This window comes from Canis lupus, chromosome 16, assembly GCF_011100685.1.
Source record: "Canis lupus familiaris isolate Mischka breed German Shepherd chromosome 16, alternate assembly UU_Cfam_GSD_1.0, whole genome shotgun sequence".
In the NCBI taxonomy this organism is placed as follows: Eukaryota; Metazoa; Chordata; class Mammalia; order Carnivora; family Canidae; genus Canis; species Canis lupus.
Window position 1 is genome coordinate 2,573,266 of NC_049237.1, and position 25,960 is coordinate 2,599,225.

Below are 25,960 nucleotides of genomic sequence, written 5' to 3' on the forward strand. Positions count from 1 at the left end.
ATATTTGAATCCAAGTGAATCTACTCTACTGGGCTGAACAGTGTTCTCACAAAATTTGTATCTACCCAGAACCTGTATGTCACCTTATTTGAAAATAGGGTCTTTACAGATATAATCAAGTTTAGATGAAGTCAAACCTATTTAGGATGGGTCCAAATCCAATGACTGATGTCCCCTAAAAAGGGGAATGTGGACACACAGACATAATATCATGTAACAATGAGACAGACAGTGGAGTAAAGTAACTACAAGCCAAAGGATGCCAAGGACTACACCTACCAGAAGAGGGAAGAGATAAGGATAGGTCTCTTTAGAGCCTTCAGAGAACACATGACCTGTGGCCACCTTGATATCAGATCTACAGCCTCCAAGACTATGAGAAAATTAATTTCTCTTGTTTTAAGCCACCCACCCATTTGGTGGTCCTTTGTCACACCTATAAATCACCTTTTTGTCCTGTGTAAGTGTTTAACTCCCATTATGTATTATAGGTAAAAGAGGGAAGTGGTGGAGGAGTCTTTATAACATTGCCTTCTGCATGAGGCATATTATTCATTTTTTCTATCACGGTGGTAAAATAGGAAAAAGACACAGCTAATACCCTTAACAAGCTCACAGCCTAGACCTGTGCACTGATAACCACAGTATTGCATATTGGGGAGGCCTACAGAAGGGACACTGAGTGGAGAGGGTGTGCTTTATATGCTGATCTGCAGGGGCCAAGCTCTTATGTAACTACGATCACCCTCCCTCCCCCCCCCAGGGATTTGGAATCTCTTGCCTTTTGCCTCCTATGCTGATACAATTAATGATCTTTAGAACTCCTCTCTCCCATTCCATGAGGTAAGTGGTTTCCCCCGCACTGCCTTTCATCTCAGCACAATCATAGGGAGGCCCCAGCAATTCTGGTATTTCCTTGATTTACTGCTGCTGGCAATGCTGGAGGGACTGGAAAGCCTTGAGCATCATTCCAGATCAACACTCCAGGTGGGACCGCATGGTGTTGTGTTATTGACTGGAGTGAGACACCGGTATCTAGCAAAGGGCCTGAAGCAGAAGACATAATCATCTAGTTGGATCCCCTAGACAAATATTTCTGAGTTGCCAGTGAAAATCAAATTTACAAATTAGAAGTTCCTGCTTTTGCTGAGAACAGCCCCTGTTGCTTATTAGGGAATGTGGGTTATGCGGCGGTGGTGGTGGGGCTAAAAGAGAGGAAATTTAAACCTGAGAATGGTATTTCTCCGATATGAGCTATGGGTATCTCCCTTCTAATTTGTATGGTATCAATGGGCATCACCAAAGTTCATTCATTCATTTATTCTTTCATTTGCTCCTCCGATAAACATACCCCCACTTACTCTGGGCCCCTGGGCCATAAGCTTGTTCGTGGTAAATAAAACAGACTTGGCCTTGACCTTCAGAGACTGTAACAGAGATGAAATAGAAATAAACAAACAAACAAACAAACAAACATCCAATGGGGCAGGAGATTTGAAGGAAAGAGATAGCAGTGTTATATATTCACAGGAGGGAAGCCGTCAGGATGAACAGAAGCAGCCTCTCATCAACAGATATTTAAACTGGCCCTAAAAGATGGAAGAGCTGGTGGTGGAAGATGAGGATGCAGTGGTAGCCAGGGGTCAAAGGTGGAATAGGAGAAAGTTCCAGGCAGACGGAATAAATGGCACAAAGGTTCTAAGGTGAGAAAGAACTTGGTGGGTTCAGGAAACAGAGGGGGAGGACCGGGGTGGGTGCGGTCAGGCTGGGGAGCCCTTCTGTGCAGGGTGAGGCCCTGAGGAAGATGCAAAGCAGGAGAGGACACATGGAAAATTTCCATGCGGGGAAGCAACACAATCCCATTTCTGTTTTTAAAGAATCACTCTGGCTGTTGTCCGAAGAACAGGTTAGTCAGTAAGAGTGGAAGCTGACAGGCGACACATAGCCCTGAATAAAGATGGCGGTACCAAGAAGTAGAGTGGTGGCAATGCAAGTATGGCCAATCAGTTTGAAATCTATTTGCTAAGAAAAAAAAATATAAATTATTGATGGGTTGGATAAGGCAGGTAGTGTAGTAAGAGAGGTGGGGAAAGGAGAGAGAGAGAGAGAGGGAGAGAGAGATGTGGTATGTAGGATGACTACCAGTCAGCCATCTTTGCTGGTGGAGTGATCAAAAGTTCCACTTTTAACAAGCCAGACTTGAGATGCTCAAGAGACGGTTAATTGCTTAGATGAAGTAAATTAGATACAAGCATCTGGGGGCGCAGAAGAAAGGTCATAGCTGGAGATGTGGATGTTTGTGAGGCTGCATGTAGATTGTATCCAGTGCGATGGACACCAGTGAGGGATGTGGGGCAAATGTTTAGAAAGAGCGAGATGAGCCCAGGCAAGGCTTGGGGACTATGACTTTCAGAGGCTTCAAAGGAGACTGAGGTCAGTGAAATCTTGTAAGAGCCTAAGCCAGACGTGACACGTCTGTGTTTCATGCTCCCTATCTATCTTCTCTACTCCAGCCTCAGCACCTACAGCTTCTGAGGAGGGTCTCAGGACAGGTAACAGGGCAGAAGGTAAAGCCACCACAAGCACCGTGCAAGCAAAGTGCTGTGCGCTCAAATGATCAAGTGGTGGCCGTAATCGGAAAAGCACTTTGAGAAACGAGATAAGGGTGTGAGTTATTATGGGAAGTAAGATGAAGATTACTCTCTAGCAGATCATTTGCTTCCATCGAATACATTATTTCAAATGAGATGATGTACATCAGTAGGGAATATTTCAAGCCACCTAAGATTTTTAAGTGTCCCTATAAAAGCCTGGAAACTTCTTCAATTCGTAAGATGGAGTAACGTTCATATGCAGACCTGCGTAACGTCTCCAAAATGACGTTTCTTTGGAGATTGGAAAATAAGGCATAATGGTACAATTGCATGCATAAATTGGTGAATCATTTGAAAGCCAAGGTTAAGGGATGGTAAACATAGATCAGGGTTCCTAAATCTAGACATGAGTCACAAAGTTAAGAAAGAGATGCCTAAAAGGTGTACTGACGGTGGCTCTAAGAGGAGAGTAAATGGCACGTTGAGGAGAGCGAACATTTATGGGCATATTTATAATCTCTTGATTTAAAGAGACTCATATGGAACTTCTCTCAGATCTGCCCTACCTCCCTCTCCTACGTAGTTCCCTGCAAACTACCTATGCGTCCCCCATTCCACCTGCGCCCTAGATTTCCACACCAAGCAGAGGTGGAGGGAGAGGGGTTTTGCTGTTTCTCCTCTTCCACCTGTCACCCTCTTTTGCATCCCAGACTCCTCTCTGTCATTTCTCTTTCCACATTTCTTTTCTTCTCTCCTCTCCCTCCTTCCCTCTCTCTTCTTCACACATCACCAACAGAAAGGCTTCTTTTTTTTTCTCCTTGTCGTATAAGAACTTATTCTTTAGTCACATTCTTCCTTACCCAAAGGCACACTTTAATCTGTTTGTGATAAAACCTAGCTTTAGAAGTTCGAGAAAAATGGTTTCTTCCTTTGAAACTTCTATCTCGCTAAGAGTTTCTAAAAGCCTGATTGAGGCTCAAAAGTGAGTAATAACTCTCCATTCCAGTGAACGGAGGATGGCTCTCCCTTCCCGGGGACAGCAGGACTTGGTGTCAAGCCTTGCCTGAATGCCTTGGCAAGCACGGAGAAGGGAGGGAAAAGGGGATGGTCTCAAAAGGAAACGCATTGGACAGTACTTCAAAGCATGTCCTTGCTCTGGTGGCATCACTCACATGTCGTTATACATACTGGGTGTTAATACATAACTTGGAGGGACACTTGGGTGGCTCAGTGGTTGAGTGTCTGCCTTTGGCTCAGGATGTGATCCTGGGGTCCTGGGATTGAGTCCCACGTCAGGCTCCCTGCATGGAGCCTGAGTCTCCCTCTGCCTGTGTCTCTGTCTCTCTCTGTGTCTCTCATGAATAAATATATAAAATCTTTAAAAAAAATAATGTATACCTCGGTAGTCAAGCCTGTCATCAAAGGCTACCTTTTTGTCCTATAAAACCTTGCTCATTGAGGCTTTTGGTGAGATGCGGGATTTAATAGTAAGAGAACTGGTAGGGACCCTCTCATGCCACCAGAAAAGCCACTGTCAGCTCTGGAAGCCAAAGACCAGAACCAAGACACCAGCAGGTGGCAGGTCCTCTTGACTCATGACAAGTGGAGCAATTTGGAAGGTGGCAATAAAGTAAGTCTTGAACGTGTCTACATGAATCCCTCTGTGTCTGTCTCTCATTGTGAAAATGGGAATTATCACAGCACATGCTGATTTCATGAGGTTGTTTTGAGGAATAAATAGAAAAATGCACGAAAACACTTCAGAGGGAATCAGTCACAGACCAAGAACTCACTAAGTGCCAAGCACTGTTGTTGTTTTAGATGCACTTCTTCCTTTGTCAGTTTTCAAAAATCCTAGGAAACAGCCATAAAGAAACTGGATACATACCAAGTAGTCTAAGGCAAAAGCGATAAAGTTACCGTCTTCACACTCTACGAAATCTTGATCTTCCAGAATGCCTTAGAGTTCAACTAGTGGGATTACATGTGGGATAAATGACAACATAACGAGAGCTAACATCAGTATTATTTATGAATCTAGTTTCTAACAAGTTTCCCATTTAATCCTAATGCAACTTGACACGGTAAGTCCTTTAAAATTACTAGTTTACAACTGAGGAAGTAGAAGGTTTGAAAGACTAAACAATTTACCAAGATCCCACTGCTATGTGGCCAAAGGACTATGGACGCAGGTCTTTCTGACGACAGAGTCTGCAGGTGAATGGAGAGTCTGAAGTTAATGAGAGAGACCCGTCACTTATGGTGCGATGCACTTCAAGGCCTCTCAGAAGAAGGAGAAGGAGCAATTTGCCATGTTCTGGGGCTTCTCTGGGCTTCAATTCCCTCAACTGTAAGGTGAGGCTATATATAACTAGATAATCTTTATATATATATATATATATATATATATAGATAATCTATACGATTCCTTCCATCTCTGAAAGTCTACGGCTCTGTTATCCAAGCGTAGAGATAATCAGCACGTGGAGGAAAATCAGAAGGAAGGCCCCCGGACATCAGACAATGATTATTTTATCCTTTCCCTAAAATTATAATTGCTGTCGTTTTCTGCACTTCTCTTAAGTGAAAGTTATCATGCAAGGTTGCCTCAAGAACAATATTTGTTTTGTTAGGGCTGCAGGAAAATGAAAATATTTTGGCGATAATGCTCCATGTGATGTCATTTGGGGGGAAACAATATTTTGAGTGCTGTTTAATCTTTTCTCCAAGTCTCTGCGTCGCATCCTGCAGCTATGCAATATGTGAACCGTGGGAGCGACTCTCACCTTCGTAGCAGCAGGGTGCGCCGGTTTGGAAGGGTTTCTCGAGAACAGCTGATAATTTTAACTTGAAGTAACCCTTGATCAAAGATTAGACTGCTCATCTGTCCTCGGGGCCAAGACCCGGAGAAGTGACGAAGGGCGTAATGGAAATTTCACAGTGGCTGGAGAAGTTTATCCTCCAAGCCTTGTTATGCATTTTATTTTAGCTCCCATGAAAATGTGGATTTGTGGACAAATAATTTGTTTCAGATCCCCCTTTTTATTTTTTCTAAGCAGTGAAATGTAAAGAATATAACTTGAGAACATTGAGGAAAAAGATGGTACATTTATTAACACGAGTAGAGAGCCATGGGACATTTCACAGAACCAAGGCTATTTGAAAAATGCAGGGAGGTAGGAAAGAGGATATCACAGACACATCACCTATCAGCAGAAAACAACCACTTTTAAATAGTGATTATTAATTTTCCATGTCTGGATACAATATACAGTGTCACAATGATACCACATGTGTCATTTTGTAGTCGTTTTGGTTTAGTAAAACATATGGGTTGGTTTTGAACTATAATTGATTACTTTTTCTAATTTTGCCATTAGAGTATTGAAAAAAACATACAAAAATATTCGTTCTATCTAGTTTTTTTTTTTAATTCATTCACTTATTCATCAAATCTTCACTAAGTGCCTAAGAGGAGCAGGAACTTAGCTGTACCAAAGCGACAAGTCAAAATTGGGACACAGTCTCTGCTCACACAGTTCTCAGAGTTCAGGGAACAGGTAATAGAACTGTATTGCACTGGGAAAAGATACCGTGATGGAATGAGGGCACCCAGGAGGAACAGCTAACTTAGTGTTAAAAATGACGATCTGCTAACAGTTTTCATAAAGGATGATACTGAGCTGCGCTTTTTGGAATATATCAGTTAATCACATGAAAAGACTTGATAAGAACGGAGGTGGGATTTCAGGCATAGAGAATTTGCAAAGGCCCTGAGCTACAAGTAGCCTCCTCTTGCTGCAGCCAAGAGGGGTACAGGTTACCCGGTGAGAAAGGGACAGGAGCAGATCCTTGAGCATCTGATATCCTGGTGGGCATTATCCTCATGACTGCCAGGAAACCCAGAAGGATTCAAGCAGAATAAAACACAATCAAGTTTTCATTTTCACATGATTATTCTGCTAACCCTGGGGAGAAGCGGTCATAAATGCATGAACCAAAATTAGGAAACCAATAAACATAAATGAAAAGAGTAGGACTGTAAGTAAGAAAATGACATTAAAAGTGGAAGAAAGGGAGATTAAATTGGAAAATACTGTTATAGGCTGAATAGTGTCCCTTTAAAGTTCATACCCTAAAGCCCTAAACCCCAGTGTCTCAGAAGGGGCCTGTAGTTGGGAGATAGGGCCTTTTAACAGGTAATTAAGGCAAAACAAGGACATACGGGTGGGCCCTGATCCAACATGACTGGATCCAGAGACAAGACCACGTGGGAACATAGAGGGAAGGCTGCCATCTGCAAGCCAGGGAGAGAGGCCTCCAAAGGATCCAACCCTGCAGGCACCTTAGTCACAGTCTTTCAGCCTCAAAACTGTGAGCAGATGACTCTGTTATTTCAGTTGCTCAGGATGAGGTCTTTTGTTATGGCAGCCTGAGCAAACTGAGAGGGATACTAAGGAAATAGAAATGAAAGTACTTGTTGACTAAACAGATGTTTGCAGTAAAAGGGGAGGAGAGAGACAAGAAAAGTTAAAGCATTTTGTTTGCGTGACAGGTTGCGTGACAGAGATGCCTTTCACCCACAGGGGGAAGCCGAGATGGCAGTGGCTGGTGCATTCAGATTGGCAAATGACAGTCCTTGGAACTCATGGCATATTTGGGAAGAGAGGGTTAGCACAGCATTCAAAATACAGTGTACAAAAAAAAAAATCAAAACAAAACAAAACACAGTGTACAGCTCAGGGGAGGGGTACAGATTTGCTGTTCTCTCTCACTGAAACAGTTTCCTTGCATGCCCCAATCCCTCATTTAAAAATGAGGGCTCAGCTCAGATGTCATTCCACCAGGGAGGCCTTCCCTGAACATTCTGTCTAAAACACCACCTCCTATCCCCAACCTTCCCTTCCCTTGATTTGCTTTTATAATACCAACCACCACTTGATCATTATATATTTCATTTGCTAACAGAATCCTTAGTATCTGGAACAGAGTATATGACATGTAATAGTTCATCAGTAAGTTTTTAATGAATCTCCCTCAAAAAAGTGGAAGGAACAGGAAGAAGGAAGGAAGTGAAGATGTCCACAGCCTGCTCCCTGGTTTTGTAAGACCCACAAAGTAAGAAGTTATTTGTCTGTTTGTTGGTTTTTACACTTTGAAATGGTTGGAGGGAAAAAAGGAAGACTAGTACTTTGTAACATGAAGAGTATATGAAATTCCGTCAGTGCCTATAAAACCAGTGTTATTCATTTCCATGGCTACTTTTACCTACAGTAGCAGAGCCGAGTAGCTGCCATGAAGGCTGTATGTGGCCCATAAAGTCTAAAATATTTCCTGTTTAGACCTTTATAGGAAAAGCTTTCTAACCCCTGATAGACACAGTCTACAGGGTCTTATACATTGCTCTTGGGAGTGCATATTAGTATCACCATTTGGGACATAATTTGTCATCACAAAGCTAAATATTTACATATTTGCTTACCTAGAAATTCTTGCTATTTACTCCTGAGAAACTTTTATACCTTTAGAACAAGAAACACAAGAATATTCACAGCAGCACAGTTCATAACAAGAAAACGGTCAGACAATCCAAAAGCCTATTAATGGGGGAATAAAAACGTCACCATAGTATGGCATACACAATGTGGGTGAGCCATAGTAATATATTAAGTTATACACAGCATGATATACTTTTCATAAAAAAAAATAAAAATGTCTTTGAGGTCTACATCTACATGCAAGAAAACTACACAAAAGACACGAAGGAAATGCATGATTCAGGTTGATATTTTCCTGTGCGTTGAAGGGTGGGGGGCAAGGGGCATGGAATGGGAAGGGTCATAAGTTTAGTATATTATTGCCAATGTCCTAATTCTTTTGGGCGATGATGGGTTTTCAGGCCCTTACTATGTTGTTACTAAACAAAACTTGATCAGTTAGTGATGGATAATGAGAGTATGACCAGGGATTATGATTAATCTAATCCTGTGCACGCATGAGCATGTATGTGTGTGTGTGGGGAGGGTGGTGCATGTCCAAGTTCCACCAAACTTAGAGCTCTAGTCTTAGCATTTTAAGAACCAGCTGTGTGATTTGGGGACATTTGCTTTAGTTCTCTAGACATTTATTTCTCAAACAAAATACAGAGTAAGGACTTGATCATTTCTAAGGAGCCACTCAATCCTAAAGGTCTGCGGTTCTATAAAATAAGGTAGTAGTAAGATCTGTTTCCAGTTCACTGTAGAGGCAAATGTTGAATAGAAATAAATGGATCATTTAAAACATTAGGTTTTGGTGGCCAAACATTCACTTAGGAATTCAAAAGCCAATTACCCCCTCCACGAAGTAAGTAATCTACCTACCCACTTACGATGCAGAGTGGCGCTCTTGACTTAATTGCTAGTTGCTGCATTCTTTTTGTAGCATCCCTACAATTAAAGAAGCTTTAAAGTAAGGCAATGAACCAGTAAAAATGTCTCAAACATGAGTAAGTGATGAGGCCCCTGTCTACAGAACAGCTGCTTGCCAGCACTTGTCATGAGGTTCTGTGAATTATTGATGCCATACCATAGCTCCCATAAATGTCAGTTGCCTGAGAAGCTCCGAGCGTCTCTCTTGATGCACCACGCTGGCCCAGCTGGCCCTCCATTACTGCCTGGTGTTATGATATGTGGAAAGAACATAATGGCACATCCTATTGCCTTGGTTCTAATTACTGTATCGATACAGAGAAGAAAGTAATTTACAGATTGATGCTTTTCTTGGGTAGCCAAGAATTAAAACCAAGGCAATATTTTTTTTTATACATTTAAATACTCCAATCTTTGGGATACTAGAGCTGGAAGGGGTGAGAAACAGGCACTTTGTTTGATGGATTCCAGTACATCTGTTCACATTATAGTTTCTTGTTTGAGAATTATCTCCTCTTGGAGGGCCTTTTGAGATACTTGTCCTAGATTACTCCAGTGATCTGGTTATGGCTGATTGTCCTGGGAAGAGAATACTGACCCAAGCAAGGTCAAGTTGATCATCTCCCCTTGAAATATGGAGGTGGGTTTTGGAAACAAAATCTAGTCTCTACTGAGTATTTTGGTTTCTGAATCCTCATCCTGGGTTTGGTTATAGCTCTAGTCCTTTGGGATGACACTGGAGTCCTTAGAAAATATTCCTCTTTTCCTTTAGGTAGTGCGATTGGCTTTCTTAGACTAAGGAGGACCTAACTATGTCCAGTGACTCCCATGTTTCTCTTTCTACTTTCAATAAAGAAAGTCTGAGACTCTCCAGAGTGGTTCTACAGTTTATAAAATAGTCTCATGTTTTGATTCAGAAATAGCTCTGAGTAACTCATTATTTTCCACATTACCATTATGGTACATTTATGGTTGGATGTGAGTTTAAATTTGATTTACTTCAGTGTCTCGTTTTATAAATAAGAAAACAGGCCCAGGGAGGCAAACTGATTTGGCCACAGTCTCATAGTTATTTAGAAAGCAGAGAAATGTAGTTCAAGGTTTCTCACTCCTGATACATATACTTTAAAATAATGTCTTCTCTAATTCTGCTGTGAAAGGGAAGAAACACAAAATAAGGACTGTAAAAATAATTACAAACAAACGCTACAGTGTTTGAATATATTGAGTTCTCTATCATGAGGTTCCATGTGAAATACCACGATGAGTCTTGTTTTGTCTTTAAAGCCCTGTCTTATCTTCAAGAGAGAGGTGGACAGTGAAGAATGTACTGGCAAGATTTTGCCACGTATCAATAAATCTTTGCTGTTGCTTTTAGATGGATGATTCTTCAATGGAACACTTACAACTCTGTAAGTCTGGCTCTCAATAGTCTATGTTAGAGCATAGAGTTTAGGGAATTTTTAGGGTTATGCAAGGTCCAAATTGGAACAAGCTAAAAGAAGCTGACAAATTTAGAATACACTAAAATGTAAGTGTAAGCAGCCAAGTGGAACCCGGACTGGGGATTCTCTTGTCTTCACCAACTGCCTGTGGTATCCAGCTAAGGAACTTCACACGGAGGAAGGCTCACCGACTTCATGTTGGCAAAAGCACAAGTATAAAACTTCTCTTGATATAAGTAAGTGAAATTGTCACTGGTCATATGAGCTCCAGATCTGCGTCTGGTCCCAATATCACATCTGAACAGAGAAGATTCTACAAACGTTTTAATCGTGGTGCTATTTCTCAAATGTTGACCCTTCACACTCTATGTATTAAATAGAAACGGAGTATTTAAATCAAAAGCTAGCCATGATCCAGAGACTCTGGATGCTCCAGCGACCATGAAGAAGTAGGTAAGCCAGCTTTTAGCCCTTCTCATCTATTCTTCCTACTTTCTTTGGAATTCCTCTGTTCAAACTCCTTGGGTGCCATATGTTGCCAGCGCCTACTCTAATCACCAAAAAAGGTACCAGTTAAACTACTTTGCACTGAAGTGTCATTGGGATTTCAGAAAAGAGTGCCTGGAAAAGGTGATGATTAACACAACAGCTTGAATTTCTGTGGGTATAGTTTTAGACTGTTGCCTGGATGGGAAAAGTGTATTTCTGCCACTTGGGCCTAGAAAGCCCATATGGTGCCTTTATGTGAATGAGAAAAAGGTGCCCTTTTCTTCATGAATGCAGACACGAGCCAGGGCCTGTGGCTTTGGAGTGGAGCACAGACTGATTTCAGCTTTGAAATCACTAGTCTGGCTGCCCTTGTGCAGGGGACAACATGCATACGACCAGCCCGACATCCATACACATACACAGGTTATGCCGTGATGGGGTTTCTGTTATATTTCTGCCTCATTCTTCATCGCATTTCCCTCCTATTCTTTCTTTCTCTCTCTCTCTATATATATATTCCTTTAGAGGAGTCCAACACAAGAAGACTTTCATAGAAAATAATTAAGAATAAATAGGTCAATTATTTCAAACCTAACCTAATTAAGGGCAAAAGATTATAAGCATACATAGTTTGGCCTCAAAGTATCTCAGCTTTTTACCTATACCTAGAAGTAACTCCAGATAGATAGATATGTACATGCATATATGTATATTTATATATGTTTGTAATATAATATTTAAATTGCATACTTCAATCTTATGTATTATACATATTTATACACACAACTCTGGTGAATGATTTTACAACTGTGCAAAAGTTTACTTATATACAAAATTATACATATATAGTTATATACATAAATATATATTCTATATAGTTATAATCATATATTCTAATTCATAATAATTATATATCATGTTTCACATTATAATATATAGAAGTGTATATAATTTTCTTAATATATAAAATTTTGCATATATATGCATATATATGTGTGTATATATAAAACTGTTATATATATTATATATTATATATATTTTATATATATGTGTGTGTATATATATACATATGTATATATATATATAAACTGTTCACCAGTTATCTTATTCCTAGGTCACAGTAATAATATTTTCTATGTTGCTTGAAATAATAGAGCAGCATATAAAAATAATTCAATGTATAAGGATATATATCTAAAATAATACCATTTAATTAACATCCTTAATTAAGTAAGCTAATTCGCCCGAGTATGTAACTGTATCTGTCCTGATTTGGAACTGACATTTGGGGATATGCTGTTAAATCAAAGCACAGCAATAGTATTCATGAGAACCGCTCTGGACAATATGCAACTGTTTCTGTCAAACAGGAACGTGCAGGCAGAGAAGTTCATGGACAGCGCAGCGACTCAGAGACACTGCTGTGTGCTGGCAGGTTCACGGGGCCCCAGAGAGGGTCACTGAGATTCTCAGTGAGGGTCACCTCAATGGTATATCCCAGGCTATGCCCCTCAAGACTTCCCCACACCATCCTGGCGAGCCTTGTTCCCTGCACTTGGGAGCTGCCAGGGGCCTGGGAGAGGTTCTTATGAGGCTTCCCCGCAGAGGCCACCCCAGCAGAGCAGCCTGCGGAGCATAAAGACGTATGCCAGTTGCAGCTTCTTCAAAGCTGTCACTTCTTTTCTAGGAGCATCTGCCAGACCAGAGAGGAGGCAAGAAGCCCTGAATTTTTCACGTGACTAGTAGTGGTGCTGCCAATCCACTCTTCCAGGAAATTCTATTTACAGATTTAAACCTGACATTTTATTCCTCTTTCTCACTTAACAAAATTTTTTTAATTCTCTACTCTTTTTTCACATGCAAACCATGTAATGGGCTTGACCATATGGTAATGGGATAGCCTTTTATTGCACCTCATGAATAAAGAACTTCAATTTTTCCATCTTCAAATTCAAACAGAATTGGAAAATATCACTTAAATTTACCCTCAATATCTTTCAGAATGAGAGGGCTGATGATCTCCTACCACTACACTTTACAATTAAATGAAGATCTGTCCATCTCAAAAAAGAGATGTTGACTCCAGTTTACAGACATCTCTAAAAAGGGCCATCACATGTATGTAGATGGAGTATTACTTAAAAATACACATTATCATATTTGATAATTTAGGACGTCATGGATTGTAAGATACACCACTAAGAAGAAAATAAGACCTCTTAAAAGAGCTCTTTCAATTTCATTTAATTATATGACTCCGATGCATCTTGTAAAGGAAAACAAGTGCAATGAACTGGTTAAGGTACCCCTCATACTTCTTCACCCCCAGAGTCCAATTCTCCTGAAATACTTTGCAACTGACACTCAAACTTCAATCTGTTTTATGTCATTTATTTGGAAAAGGATAAAAAAATGACCAGGATGGTATTGTTCAACCATGGAAGCTTGCAGGAAAAAAAAAAAAAAAAAAAAAAAAGAATTGTAGAAGCAGAAGCTGATGATTGTCAAGAAAACAATCCAAAGATAGAGAAGTTTAGTCAACAGACCAAAATAGTAAAACAATGTAACAAACAGGCTTAGTTTGATGTCATCAATTCATGTCATTTATGTAATTCCTTCTGTACTGATTCCAAACCCCCAAATTATCTGATTATGTAAGACTGCCAATTGGGAGAAGACACAATCATTTCTGAGCATCAGGATAATTATTTCTTATTATAAATTAATTGACTTTTTAGTTTTATATGCCATTCTACTGAGTTTTAGTTAATGGGTCGTCCTCCTAACGCTTCACTACCTTCTTCAACAATGAAGGTCTCTAGACAATAATAATGTCACCAATGTAATAAATATCGCATGGGGATGTGTCGGTTTGATCTCTCAGGAACACACTAATGCATTTTTCTGCCTACATACCAAATTTTTTTTTCGAAAAAACAGGATATTAGCCTTAGTAATTAAGTAGGTTACGGGGATTGGAGCCAGTAGTTAAATGCATGTGAAAATTGTCTCACTTGAAGTTGAGATTAATACTAGTTGTTTTAGCTCTCGTTACTTCAATATGTGTGGCAGAGTGAGGATAGGATAAGGGTTAGCTCAGAAGGAATGGGACCAGATAGACTCACCTCTGATAACGAAAAATGTGAAAAGAAGCTGAAGTAATTAATAAGGGAAGCTAGAAATGGGGACAATTAGCTATTTTTTCCTGTTGTGATAATAAACACACATAAACTATTGTCCCAGGGACTTTTTTTACTCCTGGACCTCTGGAAGGAATGATTTATTCCTTATGATCCACCCCAGAGAATGTGGTCAAGACTAGAGGTTTAATGGCACTTGTTTTGTATTTTTCAAAGTACTGTAATTTCATATCTACATGTTAATGAATAAAAATACTTTCATATATATCATTTAATTTAATACCTCTAAATATTAGATCTGCGATGGCCAGAATTCAAGGCCTCAGCCAACCTCTAATCTCTTGTAACTTTTTTTTCAAAAGATTTTGTTTATTTATATGAGAGAGAGAGAGAGAGAGAGAAAGAGAGAGAGAGAGAGAAAGAGAGGACACAAGCAGGGGGAACAGCAGGCAGAGCAAGAGGCAGAATAGATTCCCCACGGAGCCGGGAGTCTGATGTGGGGCTCTATCTCTATCCCAGGATCCTGGGATCATGACCTGAGCTGAAGGCAGATACTTAACCAACTGGGCCACCCAGGTGCCCCTCTTGTAACCTCTTGCTGAGCCTACACAGCATGAAAATGGCAAACTTTGTCAGATTTAGATTTGTTGAAATGAGATGACATTTCAGTAAGGTGAACCCATACAGTATGATCCATAACCAACTTAATATAATCTCTCAATGCCACTTCCAATAAGAACATGCAATCTACAAGTGTCAATGGAAACCTCTTCAGGGTGAAAAATCAAGGCTACAAAGCTAATTTCCAGGACCACAACTCTCATTATTACAGTTGGTTGTCAATTATCCACACTCACTTGTTTGGAACTGGAAGCAATTATAAAAATTCTGTAAAAGTAACAAGTCTATTAGCTAAGAATGTTGATAGACTTCTAAGTTTCTAACAAGCTACAATTACCACTAACATTTATATCTTCCCTTTTCTCCAAAAATCTTAATTCCTCTTTTGTATCACAAGGGGAAAAAATGCATATCTTCAAAACTACTTATCTAAACGGCAGTGCTTTTTTATTATATTTTCTGTAACCAAAGAAGAATATTTATTCACTGAGCTCCCACTATGAAAAAATTCTTTTCTTTGTGTATAATGCATACTTTTATAGCATTCCCATCACTGGAAACAATTTTATTATTGTTGTTTTATTCCAGATAACTAAACTGAGCACCTGTCCTCACTGCTGAGGTCATATGAAGTTGGAAGCTAATGCTTTTTTCCCAGATTTAGATGGGAGAAGGAAGTTACCTGATGATGTGTCACCTTATTTCTGTTAGGGGAGTCCTGCATGCTTGCTCTGAGCTACTGGAATCTGTCTTTATGGGCTTTTTTCCTGCTTGTCCAGAGGCTCCATGCTCTCCTTATTTCCAAGAGAGAAAACAACACTACAGGCTCAATTTGTCATGCTATCAACTCATTTCAGGGACTCGGGCCATTGCTCAAGGCCACGTGGAACGTTCTCACTGGAACTACCTCCACATCATGGGTAACAATGTCTATCTATGATCATGAATTTTTCTCCTAGGAAGATAGCTTTCAATTTTTAAAACTGCCAAAAGTCATTCAGATCTTCATCTGATGAATAATATTTTTACTTCTGTCATTTGAACTAGATAATTAATATTAAAGATATTATTAAAGATAAGAGTTGTGTCTTACACATTTGCACAGTGTCTCATTGCTATAGCATGGCACCAGGTATAAAGTGGGTGCTCTGATGAAGTGACAAAGGTGGGGCCTCCAAAGCTACACAGACCTGGCTCCGCTTCATCACTTAATAATTTTTGAATTTAGGCCAGTTACTTACCTAGCCTTAGTTGTCTCACATGTCAAAGGGGATAACACAACCAACCTCATGAGAAGTCCGTGCACAATACCCAGCACACAGCAAGTGTTTGCTAAGAATTAGCACTTTATTATTGTTGTTGTTTACAGGCTTAAAATGTGGGTAATGAATGAATGACTGAGATACTGGCTAAACAAATAATGTAAGTAACACAGGCAAAATTATTTTGTAAATTGATTGAAAAGGAGACAGCAATATAAAATGTTTTTAGGAAGTGTTCAAAATTTATCACTGGGGTTCCTTCTATGACTGCCCAAGCCACTTTAAATATAATGTCAGCATTCAAGCTGAGACTGTCAAGATGGAAGTGTCAGTTCTCTCATCTGTCAAATGGAGTGTGACTAGGTGATGAAAATTCTCTTTAGCTCAAAGTTTTGTGAGAGTCTAAAAGCATTACTTGGTGCACAGGACTGTAGGTTTGGTAAGGGGCAAGGCAGAGGAGAGAATGGAAAGGGCAGTGCTATGGAGGGAACTAGCAGGGCTGGGAGTAGGGGCCACTTTAGAATGGACTGCGACAGCTTGTATTCTTCTTGGACAAAGATACAGATTATAGTCATTGCTCATCAAACATTAAATCAGAGTTATGGTCAGAAGGACAGAAGGAGAATGTCTGAAGGTCAGCTGTGGGTAATGAACACTGGGGCCAACATGAATAAACTGCTAGCAAAATAACAGATTAAGATCCAGGTCTATCATTTACTACCAAATTACAATATTTGTGTTTTAAAATAAAGTCCTCATGCCTAAGCCTTCCTTGGACTTAAGTAAGGTATTAGATTTTGAAAATGTGTGGCTTGTGCTAGTTACGATTTTTGCTTCAAGGCCATACAAGTCAATAGTTTCACAAAAAGAAGATTTTAAATTAGGTACAAGGGTTTTGTTAAGCCAGACTTTCCCTAAGTGCATGTATCTCTGATACTTTGAGAAGCATCGTATCATATTACACTAGTTCCTGTCATAACCACAATGTATTTTAACAGCACATTAGGAAGAAACACTTGAGTGTATTAAACACAAAATTTTATGATTTTGGTTGCTTCAGATAATAAGTTAAAGAAATATAAGCTGGGACGGCTGGGTGGCTCAGTGGTTGAGCATCCGCCTTCAGCTCAGGGAGTGACCCCAGGTCCAGGGATCTAGTCCCGCATCGGGGCTCCCTGCAGGGAGCCTGCTTCTCCCTCTGCCTGTGTCTCTGCCTCTCCCTTTCTCTCTCTCTCTCTCTGTCTCATGAATAAATGAAATAAAAATCTAAAAAAAAAAAAAAAAGAAAGAAACATAAGCTTATTGAAAGACAAAAGTATTTATTAAATAAATAAATTGGTGACCTGTGGGCTTTGCGAAATTTGTAAAGATGGTCACCAAATCACTAAAGTTTGGGAAATTCCAACTTAAGGTAATAAATTATTTGTCTCAGAAATTGCTGTAAATTAATATATACATTCACTGTAATAACTTTATAACTTTTTCTCATTTCAATAATTCAATGTCTCCAATAGAAATAAACTTTGCTACTCATATAATACTATGCTAGATTATTTGAAATAATTTTATATATACCTAAAATACCATAAGCTCCCCACAAATAGAAGTTATGTCTGATATGTTTTCTGTTGCATCCCCAATGCCTAGCACATAATACACACTAAGAAATATTAGTTAAGTGAGTAAAAAATTACATAAACTTAGGTAAACACATTAAAATTCTAAAAATTGTACCCAGGGGATAACAGAATAATAAACATAGATATTTGATTTGAGTGGGAAATGACTCACGCTCTGTCTGATGTCTTATAGAGAACTCTATCACAGCTACTACTAAAATTGCCACTACTCAAATCATAGTTATTCAAATTGAAAAATAAAAGGCTAATGAGCAGAATTAGAAAGGGATTATGAACCACATCAAATAAGGATCTACTGAAGGAACTGGGAAGTCCAAGTGGTGACTTAAAGATTATGTTAAAAGAGATGGATTTGAAAGATATTTCAGAACCGATTTTTTCTGTAAATTTATTAAAGATATTCAATATTCTCAAATAATTGCAGTGAGAAACTAAGAAAGCAGAGTTGAATTTCTTGTGAAGGTAACAAGGTTTATGAAAGGCAAATGCTGGAAGAGTTATATTTACGTCGAAAATGACACTTGTGTGATATAAATAAATGTGTCTTTTTGTAATTTTGTTAAAAGAAACTGGATTTGCATACTTATAAAATTTGCATGATTTTTATGTTTTAGGAATCATTTGCACACCGAATATTTTCCCACTACGACACATGAAATTTGCATCCCCTTTAAAGTAAGATTATTATCATCGAGGAACATCTTTAATAGACTTGCAGCCTGTTAAAACATTACTAGACAGGAGCACTGAAAAAGAAAGCCTTAACACATTGACTACTTTTGGACATCATTTTCCTCTTTCTTTCATCCCATTACTATAAAAGGGAGAGCAATCAATACGAATAGGTCCATGTCCACAGAACTAAAGGCAAATTGAACTAGCACCAAAAATTCGTCTTAATGACATTGCAACAGAGTCAGATGCTCACTGAGGCCATGATAGTCCATCCAAATGTTTTTTATGAGGTTTCTGCCCAGGGGCTCGAAATGGGGGAAAGAAAATACCATGGGTTTTAACAACAAATCTCCTCCAAATCCAACTCCTTTCTAATCTTCTCTTTTAAGTGGCTATTAGCCCCTTTTCCTTTCCACTACTAACCAAAAATATCCAAGCAAGATTGTAATTACCCACAACTCAAACTGTACCATGTAGAATAACAACGTGATGACAAAAATCTCAGCATCCACAGAAGCTTCTGAGCTACCTGGGTCCTTATCACAGCCTAATGATACACGGACCCTAACGATGTGTTGCCACAATGGAGGTAAGACAGGTTATGTTGGAGTTAGAGTCTTTTACTTTCAAATAGAAATGAAGGGGATCCCTGGGTGGCTCAGCAGTTTGGCGCCTGCTTTCAGCTCAGGGCGTGACCCCGAAGACCCAGGATCAAGTCCCATGTCGGGCTCCCTGCATGGGGCCTGCTTCTCCCTCTGCCTGTGTCTCTGCCTCTCTCTCTCCCTCTATGTCTCTCATGAATAAATAAATAAAATATTTTTAAAAAAAGAAATGAAGATTAGGGGTTCAAAGTATTAGAAATTACTATACATGGGGAATCTGAATGTTTTAGTAATCTAGAGCTTTCAATGTGGAGAGAGAACTTGAGGAGAATGGAAGTGTTGGGAATATAATGCTAGCAAGTAATTCGCTTTCCAGAGAGTAATTATTCTACTGCATACTGTGTTTTTCTATGGTCTATGTAGTTCAATTTTGTCCCTAATCTTACCTGCCTCTAGCTTTTGTGTATGGAATGGGATAGTGAGGGGCAGACAACAAAGAAAGACTTGTTATAAAGTAGATATTGACACAAAAGTAAGACAGAGTAGTTAATAAAAATAGTGGCTTGCCAGCTCTCAACAAACAAAAACTTCACATGACAGAGCCCTTACAAACGATTCGGACTATGATTTTCTGTATCGACAAGCAGAACGGGGGCAATGGACAAGAATGACTTTCAGAGCATCTGAAAGTGCTTTGTTTGAGGATATCTTCCCTGTATTTGGATTCCTCTGGTTGTTCTTTCAAAGTGGAGAGACACTGGAGGAAGTAACATATTACATTAATATGTTAGAATCATATTAGATCTCTCTTCTTCTGTTCAAAGAAGAACATTCAGGAAGGCTCTGAAAATAAGGCCATGAGAAAGAAGAAAGGAATGACACAAAATGTAAAGGAAAATATTTTTCACACTGGCCTGGAGCTGCAGGTAGTAATTAGCAAGAGCGATTCAAGGGTCTGGATGAATAAACCCAGTAATGTCATTAGTGAACCATCTTTTGCAAATTTTCTCCAAATTTAATGACTTTGTTGACATAATTCCCTTTTTACAAGTACTTGGTAGGCAACCTGGACAGTTAATTAATGTGTTTTGGGGTCTGTAATTTACTCTTAAAATACATCCACAAAGATAGTTTGATATAATTCCATGCATATGAGATGGTTGGCACCCAATGGTTGACCTATACAAGAACCTACACTCCGTAGGAGGGAGGCTAATATTTTATTAAAAGACCGCATTTCACAGGTGGGTAGTACAAGTGTGTAAGGTATATTTATCTCTGCTCAAGACCTCATGTTTTGTTAATGAGCATAAATAAATTGAATTGCAAGTGACATTATGGGTGATGGGGTTTTTTAATCAGTGAAATTAATGGTGTTCGCCTAAGGTGATTTGGTGAAAATAACTTAGAGACTCTCCCTATTCCTGTATCAAAAGGATAGAGAATAGTCTAGGGAAACTTTGACTTTTTTTTATTATTTTTCATAATGGTGACTGAGGCTGGAATCTTAAATCATTCTGTTTCAGCCATCGAATTAGAGGATTCTGGCTGTCTGATTCCAATTATAAAATAAACTCAACCATGCTTCTGCTTCTGGAATGTTTTCATATTTGGTCTAGGAAAAACGTCCACACTCCAAGCAGCTGGAGCATGTACAGGGACAAAAAGCTTGGACTTTCAAGCTTACAGAACAGGTTGTATAGACGAGTTTTGAGCCCACTGCTAATAAATATCTGTCTTCTAACCGTAGGAGGGGCAGACTTGTCTCACGCTTGTTAACTAGTACTGAGTTAGATGAAGTCACTCATGCTTACCTGGTTATCTCTAACTGCTGCTGGCTACCTCTATCTACTATAAGAGCCACAGTGGCATAGGTCTGTTCACAGCTGTGCATTTATTAGTGCCAACTATATACAGACACTGCTGGATTCATTAGTGAACAAGGCAGTCATCCTGGATCACAGCCTAGACTCTGGTTAGTCAGAAATGGAAAGAAATGTTTAAACTACTACTGCTAACAGTAATTTATATTATTTTAATTACAAGAACGGGGGCTTCTCAGAATGTGTCAGTCCATTAAAAGGGAAAAGTGATAAATTTAGGCCATTAAAAGACAAGAAAGTCTCATTCGAACCTATATTCTTTATGTAAATAGCCTTTGTAAATTGTCTTAGATGCACCCATAGATGATAATATGTTTAAACACTCACTGGCTTTTTGAAAATATTAAAACCTGTCCATGTCTCGGTTCATATGTCTTCAACATCAGAACACTAATATGTCTCAGGGTTATTGTAATGGATAAGTGGAATGCTATAGATGAAAGCATCTATCACGTTACCTCTTGTAGAGAATCGGTCATAAGCACTAAAAATGATGACATCCTTTCAATAAAAGGGAAACATTAATAACATCTAAAATTTATAGAGTTCAATAAATTTAGAAGTCATGTTTTGAAAATCTATTTGTTTCTAGGGTATTAAATTGGGGGATTAAAAATGAATAAAGGGTTTCCAGGTTAGGATGGTGAATAAACACTGGCATTTAGCTTTTTTCCCTCCTAAAAAATTAAAGTCAGGGTGTATATTATATGTATACATAATCTACATATGTGAGAGTAAAAGGGAGAGCCATGAATGACTACATGGAGCAGGAGAGCTACAATGGGGCTGTGCTGGGCGGAGGACATGTGGTGACTCTACCATAGAAGAAAGTTTAAAGTCAACCGGACCCTGCCACTCTAAATAACAAACACATAGCTAATAATTATTAGCAATCTGGGGAAAGCTGCTGTGGAGCCTAGAAATCAGAAAAAAAAAATGAGAATAAAGAGATTTAGAGAAAACCAAGGAGTAAAGAAAGATATTTGTTATCCTTGAGATGCAAGAAAAAGTTGTGCATTGGTGAAGCAAGTGCTAGAATGCCACTCAAAAGGAACTTTTCGGGAGCAAAAAAAGAGCTCTCTGATGAAATCCATGATGAAGAGTCATTCTAGAAAGACGGGAGAAATCAGAAGAGACCAAATCACAGACAGAGCAATGAAAAGAAGTGAAAAGAGTTGCCAGCGTGAAAGGCATGTTGTGAAATTTCAGAATGTCGGGGACAAAAAGAATATTCCAAACTCCAGAGAGAGGGGTAGGCTGTGCTAAAGGAACATGAAGCACCCAGCAGGTGTGCTGTACCAGAGTGAGACAGAGAAAGCAGAGGGAGGAAGACGTGGAAAGTGGGAAGCACGAGATCCAGCACAGGGAGGGAGGAGGAAATTCTCAGCCGAATGGCACTGGCGTGGTGAGGCGAGGCTGCACGATGACGGCGTGCCCCAGACACAGACAGTGGTTCGGGTTGGAGACTGAAACACCAGCAAGATACCCATGACGGTTTTACAGAATATGTCAGGTTCTGTTCTGTGCTTGACCTGTCTCAGCACTCTCTACACTCTCACCTCCGTCACCTCCACGTCTGGGCCCGCTAAGGGACTCCCTTGACCTCCCAAAGCCTGCCACCTTGTCATGTTCTGTAACCCAGACCCAGTCAAGAGGGCTTAGAACAAGGGGCAAACACGGTTCCAGTGAAGACAGAATAAAACAGACGTCTAGACAAGCAAAGAAGAAGCAATAGTGATGATGATGATGATGATGATGATGATGATGATGTGACAAGTTCTTGCCTAGTTTCACTTTTTAATGTTGATTTTCTTTGCTCAAAAATATGAGTAAAAACAGGACATGGGATTACTAATTATGTGATGTGAGGTCAGCCCTGAGAGTCTTTTGCCCATACATGCAATAAAGACAACTTTTTGACAACTTTGTTCCTTTCTCACTCTTCACAAATGCGACACAGGCCGGGGTGTGGCAGTCACTTGTAGGGCACCGATGAGCTTCAGAGCATCTAGTTTGTCAGTCTCAGGAATATCCCAATATCTGCCAGTTTAGGCAACATGGAGTATTGGTGCAGTTTATTTTAACTTTCCTGGTTGCATCGATTAGGCCAAGATAAGATGAAAAAAAAAAAAGAAGAAAGAAAGAAAGAAAGAAAGAAAGAAAGAAAGAAAGAAAGAAAGAAAGAAAAAAGAAAGAGAAAGAAAGAAGAAAGAAAGAAAGAAAGAAAGAAAGAAAGAAAGAAAGAAAGAAAAAAAGAAAGAAAGAAAGAAAGAAAGAAAGAAAGAAAGAAAGAAAGAAAGAAAGAAAGAAAGAAAGAAAGAAATTAGCTGCTTTAGGAGATTCTCCCAACAAAATTGCCAGGAACTTCTGATATGGAAATTGATTTACTCAGAAGAAATGAAAGGTGACCCAGAAAGCTGAAAAAGGTAGGATTTGGAGAGAGAAACCCACACGTACTGGCTTTAAGTCAGACAGAAAGCAACGAGCTGACCTTAATTGGATTTCTCAAGGAGTTTTCCTCCCCGTCCTGCCTGACGGACAAGCTGATTACAGTGGACTAGATGAGAGCCTCAGACCCCAAATGTCAGAGGAACCCACACCAGTCCCTGGCCATAGACAATGGGGAGCCTGGCACTTGAGGAGGGATGGGGGAGTCAAATAGCAAAGGCATTGCTTTCAGAGCACCAGAAGGCAGTGTGTTCAAAAGACTATCGAGGTAGGTGTGTAGAAATATTTGGAACTGGGTGAGTTTGCACGTGGGGTACCATCTTGGAGGTTCCAGAGGTGACCCCAAGGTGCTGGTTACCACTCTTCAGCTGTTTCTTCTTGATTTTTCATGGCATCCTGCACTCCCTCCCGGACTCTGGCCTGTTGCGTAGGCCTCATCCGACCTCCAATAGCTTTCCTTTCATTTTCTTGATGTAAGTTCAAAAACCGTTTGAGAACTTTTGTAGTATTAACCTATCACTATGACTGACACACAATGAAGAGATGTGAAAGAAAGCCTGGCAGGTGGAAGCCATCTGTGGAATAAGAGTATGAATCCAGAAGGGAGTCTTGGGCCAAGTGGGTAATCAGTTACGGGGGAGAGCTCTCTTTTCAGACTGTGTTTGATCAGTGAGTTGGTTCCTAGATTTTCAATTGAAGCTGTATGAACAGAATTGAATTCAAAGATTTATACTGATTGTGAGGAACTGAAATAGCTGAGCGCGTGAGGCAGGAGTTGCTGAGTGATTACAAAGGTTTTTTAACAAAGACAGTTTGTGAGAGGTCGGCGGAGAGGAGAAGATGTGCCTGAAAGAAGACACAGAGGAGAGCTATTCTATGTGCAGGTTAACAACAGAGGAGGTGCACTGGGGTAGGAGGCAGAAAAGGGAGAGAAAAAGCTGGTGATGAGAAAAAAATAAAAATGAGCAGAGGGAATAAAATGGAAGAAGCCAGTGTGTTGAGGCTTACACTTTAGGCCAGGAATTCATCAGAGAAATAGTTCATGACATGTGGGAACACCAAGGGATTGGAAGCGTAGTAGCGCCTGGTCTGAGAATGTTAATAAGCCTAACGGAGAATAGGGGAGCTGTGTGTGTCCTCATTTCTAGCTGGTTTCCTTGCAAAAAAAAAAAAAAGGGAGGGGGGGGAGAATAAGGCACTATAATCACATTAAATATTACAGATGATCTCCAATACAATTCCATTTAATCCTGTTATATTCTCACACCAGATTTTGTTAGATTCAGTGTAAGACGTTACACCTTGACAGTGTAACTACATATTGGGGATAGAATTTTAATTATCCTAAAGTCGGGCTCAAACCCTAAGGAATGACTAACCTAGGCAGATAGGAAATACACAACTTATCCTGTAAAGCTCTCGGAAAATCATATTAACTCGTAGTTGAATTTAGAGCTAAAATTGATAATAATGGCCTAATGGTTTAGATGTTGATTTCATTTAAAATGTGTTCTCTGATTACAAACCCCAAGGCATTAGTTGGACAATTAAGAAGTAAATAGTTTACCGCAAAAATGCTGTCCAAACCACAGATAATGAATTAGAGCTGGGTACGGAAGTTTTGATGATAATGATAATGAAAAGATATGAACAAGAGGTGCTCATTTCCGAGATCATATTACAGACCATACTACAGAATCCAAAATGAGGAGTAGTGTTTGAATGCCCACATGTAACCGCGCACACACGTACCCACGCACCCCACACGTGCGCTCCCGTGCACATGCGCAAGCACACACGCATGCACACACATGTAACTTGGAACTCTGGCTCTGAATCACACAATCCTAAGAAGTCAATCTCCATAACTTACCGAGATTTACTGTGTGACTTAGGACCTAGTACCCCTCAGCTTTAGTTTCCTCATCCCCCCAAAAAGGGAAGCAGGTATTATCACCTACCCTGTGGGGTGGTTGTGAAGTCCTGGATGATGGATGAATTAATGTGTGTAACCTACCTAGAATAGCGCCTGGCATTCAATGCTCTCCATAATAAACGTAGCTTCAGTTATACAATACGAAGTCTTTATGACACCTGTCCTATGCCGGTAATTCACATCTGAAGCTGCTAAGCAATCTTTATTTATTTATTTATTTATTTATTTATTTATTTATTTATTTATTTATTTATTTATTTTTGCGTTTTCAAAATTTCCTATATTGAAGAATACACTAAAAACCCTAGAAGACAAATAACAAAAAAAAAAAAAAAAAAAAAAGCCTTACAAACTAAACGCGGCACCGTTACTCAGAAGGTAAGAATACACGTAGCCAGATTTCTGAGTACTACACAGAGGTGTACAGAGCTCGGTGTGGTAGGAAGAGTTCAGAGATGGCCCCAAGATTCCTGCCACCCACCCGGCATACACTCCCTGCATGAGCCCCACTCCTTGATTGTGGGTGGGATCGGTGAATACGAAGGGTGACTCTCCTGCAGTTAGGTCACACTCTACCTGGCAAAGGTAAGGAGATTGTGCACAAGTAAGCAAGGTCCCCAGTCAATTGACTTGAGTTAATCCAATAGGTCATTATCCTGGGTGGGCATGCCCTAATCAAGTGAGCTCTTGAAAGACAGTCTGGAGGCCAGAGAGATCCAACAACTGTCAGGCTGTGGGAGGGACTCATGGCTGGGCCTTGGGAGCAGCCTCAAGGCGCTGAGAGCAATCCAGAGCCAAGGGCCAGGAAGAAAATG

General features: G+C 39.8%; 1 protein-coding gene across 1 annotated transcript in view; it reads right to left on the reverse strand.

Moving 5' to 3' along the window:
- The window catches only part of CNTNAP2 (contactin associated protein 2), a 2,034,882-nt gene that overhangs the window by 677,155 nt on the left and 1,331,767 nt on the right, over positions 1-25,960 (reverse strand). The gene's annotated exons all lie outside the window — the stretch shown is intronic.